This window comes from Amblyomma americanum, chromosome 8, assembly GCF_052857255.1.
Source record: "Amblyomma americanum isolate KBUSLIRL-KWMA chromosome 8, ASM5285725v1, whole genome shotgun sequence".
NCBI lineage: Eukaryota > Metazoa > Arthropoda > Arachnida > Ixodida > Ixodidae > Amblyomma > Amblyomma americanum.
In genome coordinates this window covers 33226974-33239920 of record NC_135504.1, presented here as the reverse complement: position 1 = coordinate 33239920, position 12947 = coordinate 33226974, and the positions used below count along the sequence as shown (strand labels likewise).

Here is a 12947-nt window from a genome sequence, read left to right as displayed (position 1 = left end):
AGCGACGCAGAGCAGCAGCAGCAGCAGCAGCCACGCTCGCTTTTTTGCATTTCGCCGCCCCGTGGAAATGCGGCCCGCCTTCTCGACGAGCGGCCTCGAGACGCCGCCGCCGCGGGAGCAGGTAAAGCGTGGCGCGCGAAGGGGAAAGCACGCGGATGGGGTGCGCCACCCTTTTGACGCCGGCGAGAGGAGGCAGGTGGTGTACCCACCTCCTCCCTCTCTTCCTCCTCCTCCTTCCCTGCCAACGACGAGGAGGGAAGAAAGAGGAGGGGTGGCGGGGGGTAGTCCCGTCTAACGGGACCTCCAGAAGCGGGACAAGCGAGGAGAGGTGGCTTGAGTGCGCGCGCCTGCGCATAAAGACGCTCTTGTGTAGCCACGCGAGCAAGCCCGTCAGTGAGGTGCCCCCCCTTCGGGTCCGTGTCTCCGCCGCCGCCGCCGCTGCTCCTCCGACTGTGTGTCTTCTTCTTCAGCATCTTCAGCATCTTCACCGTCTCGTGGTGTTGCGCGCAGTGCTGGTGACGGCTGCTGCTGATCCTGTTTCCAGAGAATCCTCCCGTTGGCCACCGTCACCACCATCGGCCCTGGATTAACCTCGGCAGACAGGTATGTGAGCTCTGGCAGGCGCGCACGTCAGCGCGCGATGGCTCGTTGTCCACTGGTGACGACCGGCCCAGTCCTGGACCCCGTGGTTGCATTGCGCTGGGCTGCCAGTCATGCAGATTTTTAATGGTGACATTAGATGTGGGGACAGCTGCAGTCCTGACATGCTGCTGTAGATTAAGAGGAAAGATGCGACATTCCTAGCGTCGAACGGCCCGTGAACAAGCGCAGTGAACTAGCGATGCGCACGAGATGTGTACCGTATGTTAGCGTGGCCAAGATGACACGTCTCGTAGTACGCATATTGCGTCTAGCGGAAGTTTGGAGGATTACGTGCTTAATTAGGAACCAACAGTCTTCAAACATATTAATACTTAATGATCCATGCTTCCCGCCACATGTTTCTCGTGTAATCAATCTACAGTACGGAGACGGCTAACTGCTGATGCAGTCTTCGGCCGGATTGATTAGTCAGGACCTGAAGTACCGTGCCCCGTTCATGAGGACAATCGGGATCATTGTATACCACGTACAACTTCTGTGCCGGTTTCATCCCGCTTCCATATGCATTTTTTATATACGAACCTCCATGAGCTTGCGGCGCAGTCATGGCTGCAGAAACGGGTCAACTGCCGTCGTGACGGTCCCGATCCTGCCTCCTTGATCTATGACGACCCATATGAACCATCCGGTGTTACGGCGAGATTGAGAGTACACATATCGGTGGCGGGCAGGAGAAGGTAGCGCGCGGGGGCCTCCACTCCACATGCCGGCGGCGCCGAAATATTTGGGCTATGAGGCAGTAGGTCACCCGCGCCCATAGGCTCCCAGCGGGGGGAGAAAGGCGAGGCGCTTTCAAAGACGACACCGACTCTTCTCGGCCGCGCTGGTCAGTTTCGCTCGGTCGGCCGTGACGTCAGGCCGCAGGCGTCTCTTCGGTCCGTCGGTCGGCAACTCTTATGCAAGGGTCGTTGCCCGGTCGGTCCGGGTGTGACGGCGGCGGCTGGGTGCTGTACAGGCTCGGCGGGTTCGACCGCCTGGGCGCGCTGGAGGAAAGACAGCGCGCGCCTACGCTGGTTTTGCTTCTTTAAAAGTAAAAATAAAACGGCGCCTTGTTAAGCGGTTACCGTCTGGTGAACGAAGCCAGGTCAAGACGAATGGAGAGAAAAAGAAAAAGAATCCAAAGCTGAGTTGAGTTTCGTGAGAGGTTCTCTGACGACTTCTTGGTTGACCACGACTAGGGTGGCGGGGAAGTGTTACGTCATGGTTTACAGAGAGTGGGCAGAGTGAGACTTAAGCAGCGATGTCCTGCTGAGCATAAACTCCCTGCCTTTCCTTCACCTCCTCCTCATCTTGCTGGCTGAGCAAAACGCGGAGGAAAAGCAGCTGAGAGCAGAACTGGGAGGAGCCTTCATCATTTAACAAATGTGATGGATATGCTAATGGTGATGGCGGTTTGAACTCAATGTATGCGACCGATTAAAAGCGCTTTTCAGGAGACATCGCGTTGATTATCTAACTATATTTGAGCATAGTAGTGAGATATTTCTTTTCAGAAAATGCCATCTATATCATAAAATGCCGGAAACGGACAAAGCGTCTGTGATGGCTAAGGAAGGTTTTGTTTTGCGTGGGTCGGAGAACAAATTGCCGAAACGTCCCACCCCTCCTTACCTCCTCTTCATAGTCTTACCACGTTTCCCTTGTGCTCTTCGATTCGTGTGACCTTCTTGGCTCGTGAAGACCAGATGCGAACTAGGTAAGGTAGCGTTCCTCAACCGAAAAGAATCGACTTGTCACAGGGTCGACCGTACAGGCTTCGTCGAAACAGGTGAAGAGCTCCGAGGCAGAATGAACAGTGGAGCCTCGTGTACTTAGCTGGTGATGTTGATGGCGGTTGCACGTATCAATATCGTCGGTAATGACCAGCAATTTCAATAAGAGTAAATTTGACTCTAGGACCTATAACAACGGCGGATGCTTAGCGATTCAAGTGTCACTGTCACGCTACACAGAACGATCAAAGTCTCTTTAGAGCCTGCTTCCTACAAACAATTATATATACAATATAAAGACACAAAAGAGCTTTGCACGAAGCATGTCAAGATCATTGGGGGGGGGGGGGGGGGGGGCATTGTCTGTGGGTCTCTATTCAGCCCTGTTAAAGTAGCCCCATGTTGCGAGCCAAGACGACTGGAAGAGGTTGGAGGTCTTGCGCCCATTATCGTGATTTCTGGAAATTACGAATGATAGCTGCAGCGAAAACCCAAAACTTTTTCCTTTTCTCACTTTGATTATATCTTTTTGTTTCTTTCAATGCGAAACGACAAACGGCGTAGAGTCCGCGGTAAGGTTTTGGGGTCGCTGTCGTCGTCAGGAGGTAGGAGTCCTCAATACGAATCATACTGAAACCCCTCAGTAGGAAAAAAGAAGTAGCCGTTAAGAAGGGCTGCTACCGTCAGAACTAACGAGAATAGGGATTAGTTAGTTTTTTTTCCTAAAGAAAGATGGCGGTCACATTCGAAAGGCATCTACCAATGTTACGAGAATGGCGGACAAATGCACTGAAGCAGCTAGCAGTACAGCGTTCTTCTATAAAAGCGGTCGTCGTGCAGAATACATAAGAACCGGTGGTCGACAGGCGCTCAGGGCCGACTCTCCACCATCCAAGATCGTTAAACAAAACGTGATTTGTTTGCATAACACAGCTCCCGCTGTATTTCTACGTCAGGCGACGAATGTATGCATCCGTGACTATTAGGAGAAAGTTAATGAACATGTGTTAACGTCTTTTGGTGCAGTGACGTTATCTGCTCCTCGCTACGCTTAGAGGCTCGTAGGCGGTTCACAAAAAGAACGTTCCCGTCATTTTGAGCGAGCCGACCAAGCGGCATTTTTTTCTTTTTTTTTTTTTTTTTGCAACGGTGCAGCGGAAGTTTGCGCGCCTTGCCTCTCCGAACAAGGTTGTGTTCTTGGGATCGGGCTCTCATTCTTCTCACGTTTGACTTTCACGATGCACGAGCGAAACGATCCGCTCTAGCCATTGCCGTATTATCTGCACGGGCGTATAGTGGAAGCATTGTCTTTGAAGGATCTGTCGAGGTTCGATGCATTGCAGCTCGTAAGCAAATCGGATTGCAACCTGCCCACGCAGTGTATAGCATGTCTAAACAAATATAATAACAATTCGTGCGGGCCAGTGCAAGAACTCAACGTATGCGACTGTCATCCATCCTCCAGCAGGAGCTTTAAGTAGGAGCGGAAACAAGCACCACTTTTCAGTCGCCGTCACACTTAAAAGCCAGTGTTACGCTTAGCGTTACGCTTAAGCACCTTCGCCACTTCTACAGCACACGGAGCTCGAACTTTCTGGCTCTGGTGTTGTCGTGAATTTATCTGCTAGCGCCTTCCCGTAACTGCCGACACCTACTCATTGCGACTTGCGTTTATAGTTTAAAGATTCTTGAACTGGGACATGCGAGTTCGGCCTAAGTACGACGACCAATTGAATGTACAAGTTCACAGCTTTTTCTCATTCGAGGCAGGTACAGTGTGTCTGCTTGTACGGATATTCGTTTGCTCCTCAGCAACGCATTATTACAAGAATAGCAAGGAACGAAAACGAGGCGTAATAGTCTGTTAGATTTCGCCTAAGCAGAACCTTGCTTTTGACCATTTCAGTCATAGCGTGAAAGCCACGCAGAGAGAAGCATACAAGGACAAACAAACGAACCATACTCAAAACAGGACTGGCGTTAACTTCCAACCCGCCGCGGTGGCTCAGTGGTTAAGGCGCTCGGCTACTTATCCGAAGTTCCCGGGTTCGAACCGGACCGCGGCGGCTGCGTTTTTATGGAGGCAAAACGCTAAGGCGCCCGTGTGCTGTGCGATGTCAGTGCACGTTGAAGATCCCCAGGTGGTCGAAATTATTCCGGAGCCCTCCACTACGGCACCTCTATCTTCTTTCACTCCTTCCTTTACCCCTTCCCTTACGGCGCGGTTCAGGTGTGCAACGATATATGAGACAGATACTGCGCCTTTTCCTTGCCCCCCCACCAAAAAAACAATTATTATTATTATTAACTTCGAACTGGTCCCGTCATGTATTACCGCAAAGCTCTGTTATGTTTATCGACGATAACCGCATACAAGGTTGTTCCACCGCGTCACTCAAAAGCACTCTTCTCAAACACCGCTGATTTTCACAACAACAACGGTCGTGTCCCCTCTCACAACCTTCATGGCAGGCGTCCAGATGTGGTTGGCAGACGCTGATTAATTCATTAGCTGAAATGCCTAAGTCCTGCCTACTTCGTGTAATTTGGGTGTCGTGCGTGCGGAGAAAAAAAAAACGAAGCGGAAACCGGTTCTGGGAGGAAAACAGACTTGTGGTTTTTCTTTTCTTCGCGACGGGGGAAAATAAATGTGTCATTGCGGAACGGAGGAGAAGGGCGCTTCGCCGCCGCGATCTTCTCTTGGCACAATTGCCGTCGGGGCGGAGGCAGTTATGTGGCATCGAGCCATCGGAGAATGCAGCCTTCGATACGCAGCGCCGACCGAGCTCCCGTCAGGTCCCGTTTCTCGGCGAGGCAGGCGACGCCCCCTCCTGGCACGCACTGACGTGGCGCTCGAAACGGCTTCGGCCAGCTGCATTTGTCGGGAGTTTTATTCCATAATTTGTTTCTTGCAGAATGCTTCCGCCTAGTTAACCTCCTTGCCTTTCGGTTCATTTCTCTCTCTCTTGCACAATTCTTCATTCATTCGTAGCGGAAGATGCCTATGTGCATGTGTGGCGGCGTTTACATGAATGCGACACAAGTAGACTCCAGTTCACTATTCGAGGGAAAGAGCAGGTTTTGAGAAGGAAAGAAGTGACTCGTCCTCTACTCTCTTCCTCGACGTTTTTGAAATTTTCCTCAAAGAGGGCTAGAATCGACTTCTGTCGCATTCATGTAAACGTGGCTTGTGACTAGATTCAGGTTAGTCGATTCATGTGTTCTGCGAGTGTAAACAATTGATTAAACAATTGTGGTCCAGTGCCTATACCTATGTAGCCCATATCCAACGGTTCTGGTGAAAAGCATTTTCAATGGGAAAAAGTTTATTATGAACACATTTTTTTCTCATACGTTTTAAGATTTCACTATAACAAACAACATATCTGTAACTTTCCCATGGGGAGGCTTACAATTTTTTTTTTTGCTAATAACGTTTTCACTAGCGTCAAAAAACGTTCCTGATTGGCTTTCTATGGCAGAGTAAACTGCTCGATTCAAGCGATTGAAAAACTTCGAAACAAATATTTTTTGCTATGCATGAGAAGAATGAACGACTGCCTTCAATATTTCCATAATAGTAGCGTACAATAATTCAATATTCAAAATTTATGTGCGAGAATGCTAGACGTGTTATGGCTACGTTGTGACGGATGCTGGTGAGTAATTGCCCTCTTGGTTTAAGTGATTATGGTTAGATGTGAGTTAAGGCTCGAAGAACATTAGCATTCCGCATGCATCCTTTATTGTCCTTATTTTATGTAACGAAGTCTTGAGGAAAGCAGTGACCCTCACCTTCGCCCATTCTCGCTACTAAAACTTTACCGTTATGTGGACAGTGCACATGTACCTGCCAAATATGTTTCGCCGTACTTTGACTGTTATAAACAACCGAAGAAAAATGATGCTTCGAACAGACATTCTGACTCAGTGTCGTTAATCGTAAGCGGATGACCTACAGACGAAAATTTCAACCCCCCCCCCCCCCCCCCCCACGAAAAGCTGAACAATTCAGTGCATGTATGCACCGGTAAATTATATATGTTTGCAGCCATGAAATGTACGAAATAAACGTTTGCCCCAGCAGCGAGAACTGCTGCTTTTATTGTGGCGATAGTTTACATTGACTGCACCTAATTTCCTAACTTCCGTTCAGTGTAAACCCCCTAGGTGGAGTGTATTTGAATTTCTAGCAGTCAAATGACGCAAATGAAGTAGAGTTCTTCCCCCAACTTGGCGTCATAATGCGCTTGTGAATCAACACCAATTGTCGCAAGTGAGGGAGAGAAAGCACTTTATTTAGTCACTTTGTTTTAGTCTCCCAGGAGGGAGCCAGTTTGTTCTACCAGAGCCAGTTGTTCAAATGCGTCGCTTTAGCTGCAATCAGTGGATCACGGATAGGCACTCGGTGAATAAGTAGCGAAGTTTCTATGCGGACAATGTTTAGTTAGCACGGCACCTTTCTTAGCTAAGTCAGTAAAACGTTAGTAGTCGTAGTGGTTTATTCACGAATAAAAATAAAAAGAAGAAAAATATTTTGGTAGCCCGGGAATCTGTTTTTAACATTTGTGACAAGGCTTTAGTGCCCTATGTATCCGTACTTTCTCCGCCACTGCAGTTTCTGTACAACTGGTGCAATTTAAACACTCCGCGTTGCTGACATAGCAGTCAGGTCACTCTGCTGATTATTCAATGAACGGTCTTCATGATCTCACCACCGAGAAAAATTATGCTAAGGGGACTTCGTTTATCGTGACCGCCGCAGGGTATTTTACAAAGGGATAAATCTGTCTATTACCATTCCCATATATGACTGCGCCCATCCCCTTGTAACTAAGAATAGCCCACACAGACTCTGGTATCTTGTCACGATCACCCCCTGTGCTCTAGAGGGATAAATGACCAGGATGATTTCTCCAAAGGACACGTGGACCATTAATTATGATCGCTTATATCCACTCGGTAATTATCTTCCGGCCTGATACCTGCAGTTAATGTCTACCGCACACCCTGCTGCCGCACTTCACTTTGTTTATAGTATTATAGTAAAAACAAACCAACTCCCCCGCCCCTGAATATAGGCCACGTCGTTAGAAGAGTGGTCTGTGGTAACGGAAGAGAGTTGCAAAGCTCTGATGAAAAGAACGCTCGGAGACGCATCTACGCGGAGCTGCCACCCACACGGATCGCCTCGGGGATGCGCTCACCGCGCCCCCATACGCCCACCAACGGCGTCGCAGGCAGGCGGAAGCTGCCGGGGAGGTCCGCAAGACCTTCACCGCCTTGGCCGACCGCCCGACGCCGGCTGCTTGCCTCCGTTTCGCTTTCTCTTTGTATTCCGGTCCCGCCATTGTCTTCTTTGTTCTCGTTTATTGCCACTCTCTCCTCCTTTATGTCTGTCTCGTTAGCCATTGTAGCTGGCAGGGCGCAATTAGGCCTAAGCCGTGTGGGAGCCGTATACTGGTCTTTCGACAGGAGACCTAGCCACGATGGTCGCTCGCGCAAGCGTAGAAATTAAATTTCGCGATCCAAATCTCTGTCGCAACTTATATGCTTGCCCGTGCTCTTTTGTTCTACTGCCCGTTATGAAAGTCGTGAATCGAAATCCGGGCATGACCTGTGGCCAGCTTGTGGAGGTCAGCTGGACGAAGGTGCTATCCAGGAACTGGATGGACAACTGCAGGAGGCGCCCTCCAACTTTCTTTTCGATACTATTATCGAATAGTTTCTACGATAATAACATTCTTTTAAACGGACTCCCGGCAGTTTGTCTGTGAGCCGCAGGTGGCGTGACAATCTCCTAGCCTCCGAGTTTTGCACCAATGTGAGGCCAGATTTCGGTAGAACACCCTATAAGAACTTCCGCAACTTAGTACGATCAAAGACCACGGATGTACCGCTTGTATTACGTCTCACGCAGGATGTTCAGTCGGGGACAAAAGTTTCTGGACCGCGTGTTCCGTAAAGGAAGCCGATGGCTTCATTATTAGCCGCCGTCTGGAGACCACAGCTGAGGAGGTGAAAGTCATAGCGCTATGCGTTCACCTCCACAAGTGTGGCCTCCCAGTACAGCTGCTAACAATAGAGCTGTCGGATTCGATTCCGGCGCAAGCGGTCCAGAGACTTTTGTCTTCGACTGCACTTACGACGATTATTGCCGTGAAACGCGCCTTGCGGTGTACAATATTCAGGAGCCGCTGCGCGAAGACGTGGACGACAGAAGCAGCCCACGCTTACGCATTGCCTGCGCCTGTGTCAGCGCGCCCGACTCAATGACACGCGGTGAAACTGGTTCCGTCGAAGGTCGCCCGATTACGGATTGAAGGAGAAGGTTCTCGACGCTGCAGCGGCGGTTTTGCGGAATGGTCGTCAATGCACCGGATGAGCGTCATTATAATGTTTTTTTTATCTGTCGATCTTCTCCGGTCTGGGGCAGTGAGTGTATTCACCGGGTCCTACGTGACGACCCTCCCGTTCAGTGCAGTCGGCGAGTGACCCCTTCATGTGCAACCACTTTTCTTAAGAGTGGATCCTGAGTTCTTTGCGATTCTGATACCGCGAGTTGGTGAATCCTGAAATTATATTGATTTCGCCGAGGTGGAAGAGAGTTTAAAGTTCTGACATTGATAAGTAGGCTCAAATGCATTTTACCGCCTTCTGAGACAAAGACTGTAGCAGACGCCATTGAAGTGCGCCAAAGTTTCTTCAGTCGATCATGTCTCTGTGAGTGCCCTGCATTTGCAAGTGCAAGACATACACTGTGTTGTGCCCTGGACCGCCTCGATCCTCGCCCATTAACAGAGCAAAAGATCCTCGGTCCGTGGCCACAGCAGTCGACTGCCCTCAAGGCATACAAGGCACTCTTTGCCTACTTGAGAACGACTGGATTGAGTGACAAATTGTGACAGCGTTGTGCGTGTGTGTGTTATGCCTTTTCCCCTTCTCTCTTCCTCCTTTTAGCCCCCTAATCCCTCTTCCCCAGTGCAGGGTAGCCAACCGGAACCCCTTTCTGGTTAACATCCCTGTCTTTCCCTCCTCCTCTTTATCTATCTTTATCTTTTTATATTTCACTAAAAGCAGGAAAAGGCCGCCGCGGTGGATCAGTGGTTATGGCACTCGGCGGCTGACCCGAAACACGCGGGTTCGATCCCAGCCGCGGCAGTCGAATTTCGATGGAGGAGAAATTCTAGGGGCCCGCGTACTGTAGGATGTCAGTGCACGTTAAAAAATACCACGTGGTCGAAATTTCCGGAGCCCTTCACCACGGCGACCCCCATGGCCTGAGTCGCTTTTGGACGTTGAACCCTCATACACCATTAAAACAGGACAAGCTGTTTCCAGTTGAAGTTCCGCGCATCCACAACATCCTCTGTGTTTCTTTTGAAGTTTTGAAGTTTCGTGAAGTAGTTTTGTCAAAAGGGTACAGTGCGGTAGTTTTTAATCACCTGGCGTTGTTTTGAATTCCTCTACATTATGCCCAGATCGACTGAACACACCAGCAGAGTTTTTCTGTGCGTTTTGCACTTCATTTTTATGACATTCTCGCATGATTTGTTGCAGTAATGTTTTTTGTGGTCATGTTAGAACCATCACGGCGTTGTACTACTGTTTGTTTCTACTGTGTAACCGGTTTTTTTATTGTTGTGTTACGGCGAAAATCCTACTCTGTCATAAGTCCTTTAATAGGATTCAGCGGTATTATAAATAAATGAATATACGTAATACTCTGGGTCACGATTGTCCAGTTAATTATTAGTTATAGTTGGGCCGTGAGGAGAGCGTCCGCTTGTCTCCGCTTGTTTAGAAAGCCTGGTCTAAGGTGCTGAGTGAGGCATTGGGTACAATATCTGCAACGTTCGTAGCCTCGCAGAGATGCAAGGGCACGTTTGATGACTAATATCATGTAGAGTTACACTATCAGTTATCCGCTCAGTGTAACGAGGGCCGGTTTTGTGATCGTGTCCGGCACATACCCGCCTTACCAACCTCACTGCCTAAGACAGTAATCATGTTTTCAACGCTACCTCCTCGATGACGTCATGCACTACCAATATTATACGCGTTCGGCATAGACTATACTGCAAGCAACGAACGACCACCCTGATGCACGAGTTGCTGGACCACTATGCAGTTTAGTCGAACCGATTCATTGTACACTCGGTCGTATCATTTTTTTATTTAGTTGTATTGTTTTCGGACGAGCTGTCCTCGAAGCGGTGACGACCCTGCCATTTGTGACGTCACTGCGATTCTTCCTCGGGGGAGCGGTCAATGATGCCGGCAAGATTAAAGTTCCATCCCAGATAGTGTGTCTCGGAAATGACCGCTTCTTTGTAAAGATGCCAGCACGCGACAGTCTGTCCGTTTCCTCAATGCTCGACTTCTTTCTTGTCTTCGCCGTGGCGACCTCTATGATAGATCCCCGCACAGTCATTGTCGAGTCTGGTAGGCCTAGTTTTACCGCAGGGAGTTCGCAGACTACAACGTAACCGTCCATCGTTAGCGCAGTGCGTTTTCAGTGGAAACTGGGTGACGCAACGCTGAGAAATTAATACGATTCAGGGTTTCGATAATATGACAGTTCCATTTCAATTTCTTTCTGGCTTCCAGGAAGCATTTCAGCGCACATGAAATACATACACTAAAGAGATGAACGACATGGCACTATGAGCTATGAACCATCTAGCCCGTCTGCAACCTTTTTTATTTTTAATTATCTATTGCCCTTTATTGGCTCATGCGACGCTGTCTCCGGGATCTGGCAGTCAGGGAGGCGGACGATTCGAACGCAACAGGGCTTACAGGAAATAAGCCCAATATTATGTCGTCCAAGTTTTTTTATTCGGTCGGTGGAAATTGTGAGGAAATTCACCGAACTAGATCACGGCTCAGGGGTCAAAGAAGGGGGGTTGAGCAGTAGGAGATGCAGATGCCACTTATTTACTCCCAGTTGAAATCGGTGTCATGGGGCAAGCGAACGCGGGCATTCTCTCCGGACATCTGGAGCAGGCTAACAGAATTTCTGGCGTGTGCCTCGAATAGTAGTTGCTGCTCTCGACTCAGATCTCACCCTCAGCGCATGTAAGTACCGAGGACCGTATCGCTGCGAAGTGAAGCACCCTGGGTCGTGTAATAGCACGCGCACCATAAAGAACGGGTTTGCTACAAGGACAACGCCAGTGCTGTGACCGACAAACGTGGAGCAACTCGGAGGTGAGGGTTCATGTGCCTTCGGAAGCGCTGCTTATGCTGTCCGCAACCAGTCTGCCGATTTGATGGAGCAGTCGAGCAGGTCCATCTGTCTCGAACCGACTGAAGAGGCCCTGATAATCTACCGGGGCTGCCTGTCTGGGCAGGTTAGCAAGGGCTGTCAACTGACAAGGTTCTTTACACCGGTCAGAATACTACCTGAACAAAATAAAGTTTAACCTAATTACAATGAAGAGGGGCACGGCGATTACTTCGTTATAACCGTAGCTTCGTTATAGCGCGTGTTGACCGAGCTTCCAAGGGAAGTCGTCGTTCCTTCGTTATATCCATATTTCGCTATAAACAGATTCGTTATAACGAGGTTCGATTGCACATGAAACTGCACGCCTACTTTTCCACACGAGCCTTCGCCGCCAACGCGCGCTTGTACACAAGTGTGAGATCGAATAAAGACCCCGAAACAGCAGCCGTACTCTGTACCTTTAAAACGAAGTTTGTACTTTTGGCATAGTCGGTGTAAACTTGCAGTTCTCTTTCTTTAATTTTTTTTGTGTTTCTTAGCAGTTCGGAGGCCATCACTCTAAACATGAATACTCCTATACGGGAGTAAAAAGGGAGTAAGATGCACTAAAAGCAGTTTAACGCGGACTCCCACATCTCAAAGAACGAACAGCCCCAAAAGAAACGGACGCGCGGCAAACAGTTTCTATTGCAAAGTTATTTTCGTAGCCCTGTAACGCAACGCGATTCGAATACGATGCATACTGTACAAATTCGAGTAGTTTCCGTTTTTACAAAAAAAAAAAGGGCAGGAGGGGGGTATAAAATCTTCTTAGTATCACGTAAACCGGTTTTCCAAACATATTTGTCGAACCGAAGTCAGAAGCGCCTGCTATTGAGACACGCAAAAGGCATGCTGTATAAGGTCACTCGATGCAAAAGCTGCCTATAAAAACAACCTAGTTTCAAAAGCAACCTGTTTAATTAATCGGAACTTTTCTTTTTACCTACTGAGTTGGCGCGAGTAGTTTTATGGCTTGCAGACTCTCAGAAATTAGCCTAATATGCTAATTTTAATTGCATGGTGAAAACACGTTTCTGGATAAGTGCACCGGTTTCCACATCTTTCCAGTGTGGAGGCTAATAACGACCATATGCTGAAAGGTCATATTGTTTGTCCCTCGTTTTTATTTTCATTCCTTGCGTTTTGAAGGGTTGCACAAGCCGGGAAAGAGACTTACTCGAACGAGTTAGTGGGACGCGTTAACTGAAGCATGAAATGTAAAAAAAAAAAACGTATGTACGCCTTGCGCACACGTTTCACATGATTTGCGCCGAAAATCCACAGAAAATATGGTCGAC

At 48.8% G+C, this 12947-nt stretch overlaps 1 protein-coding gene across 1 annotated transcript in view; it reads left to right on the top strand.

The window, feature by feature from the left end:
- The first annotated feature begins 364 nt into the window (after positions 1-364).
- LOC144101277 (uncharacterized) overlaps positions 365-12947 on the top strand; it is a 111675-nt gene continuing 99092 nt past the window's right edge. Inside the window, exon 1 of the mRNA XM_077634375.1 lies at positions 365-603. The gene's annotated coding sequence lies outside the window, so the exon portion shown is untranslated. The remainder of the gene's footprint in view (positions 604-12947) is intronic.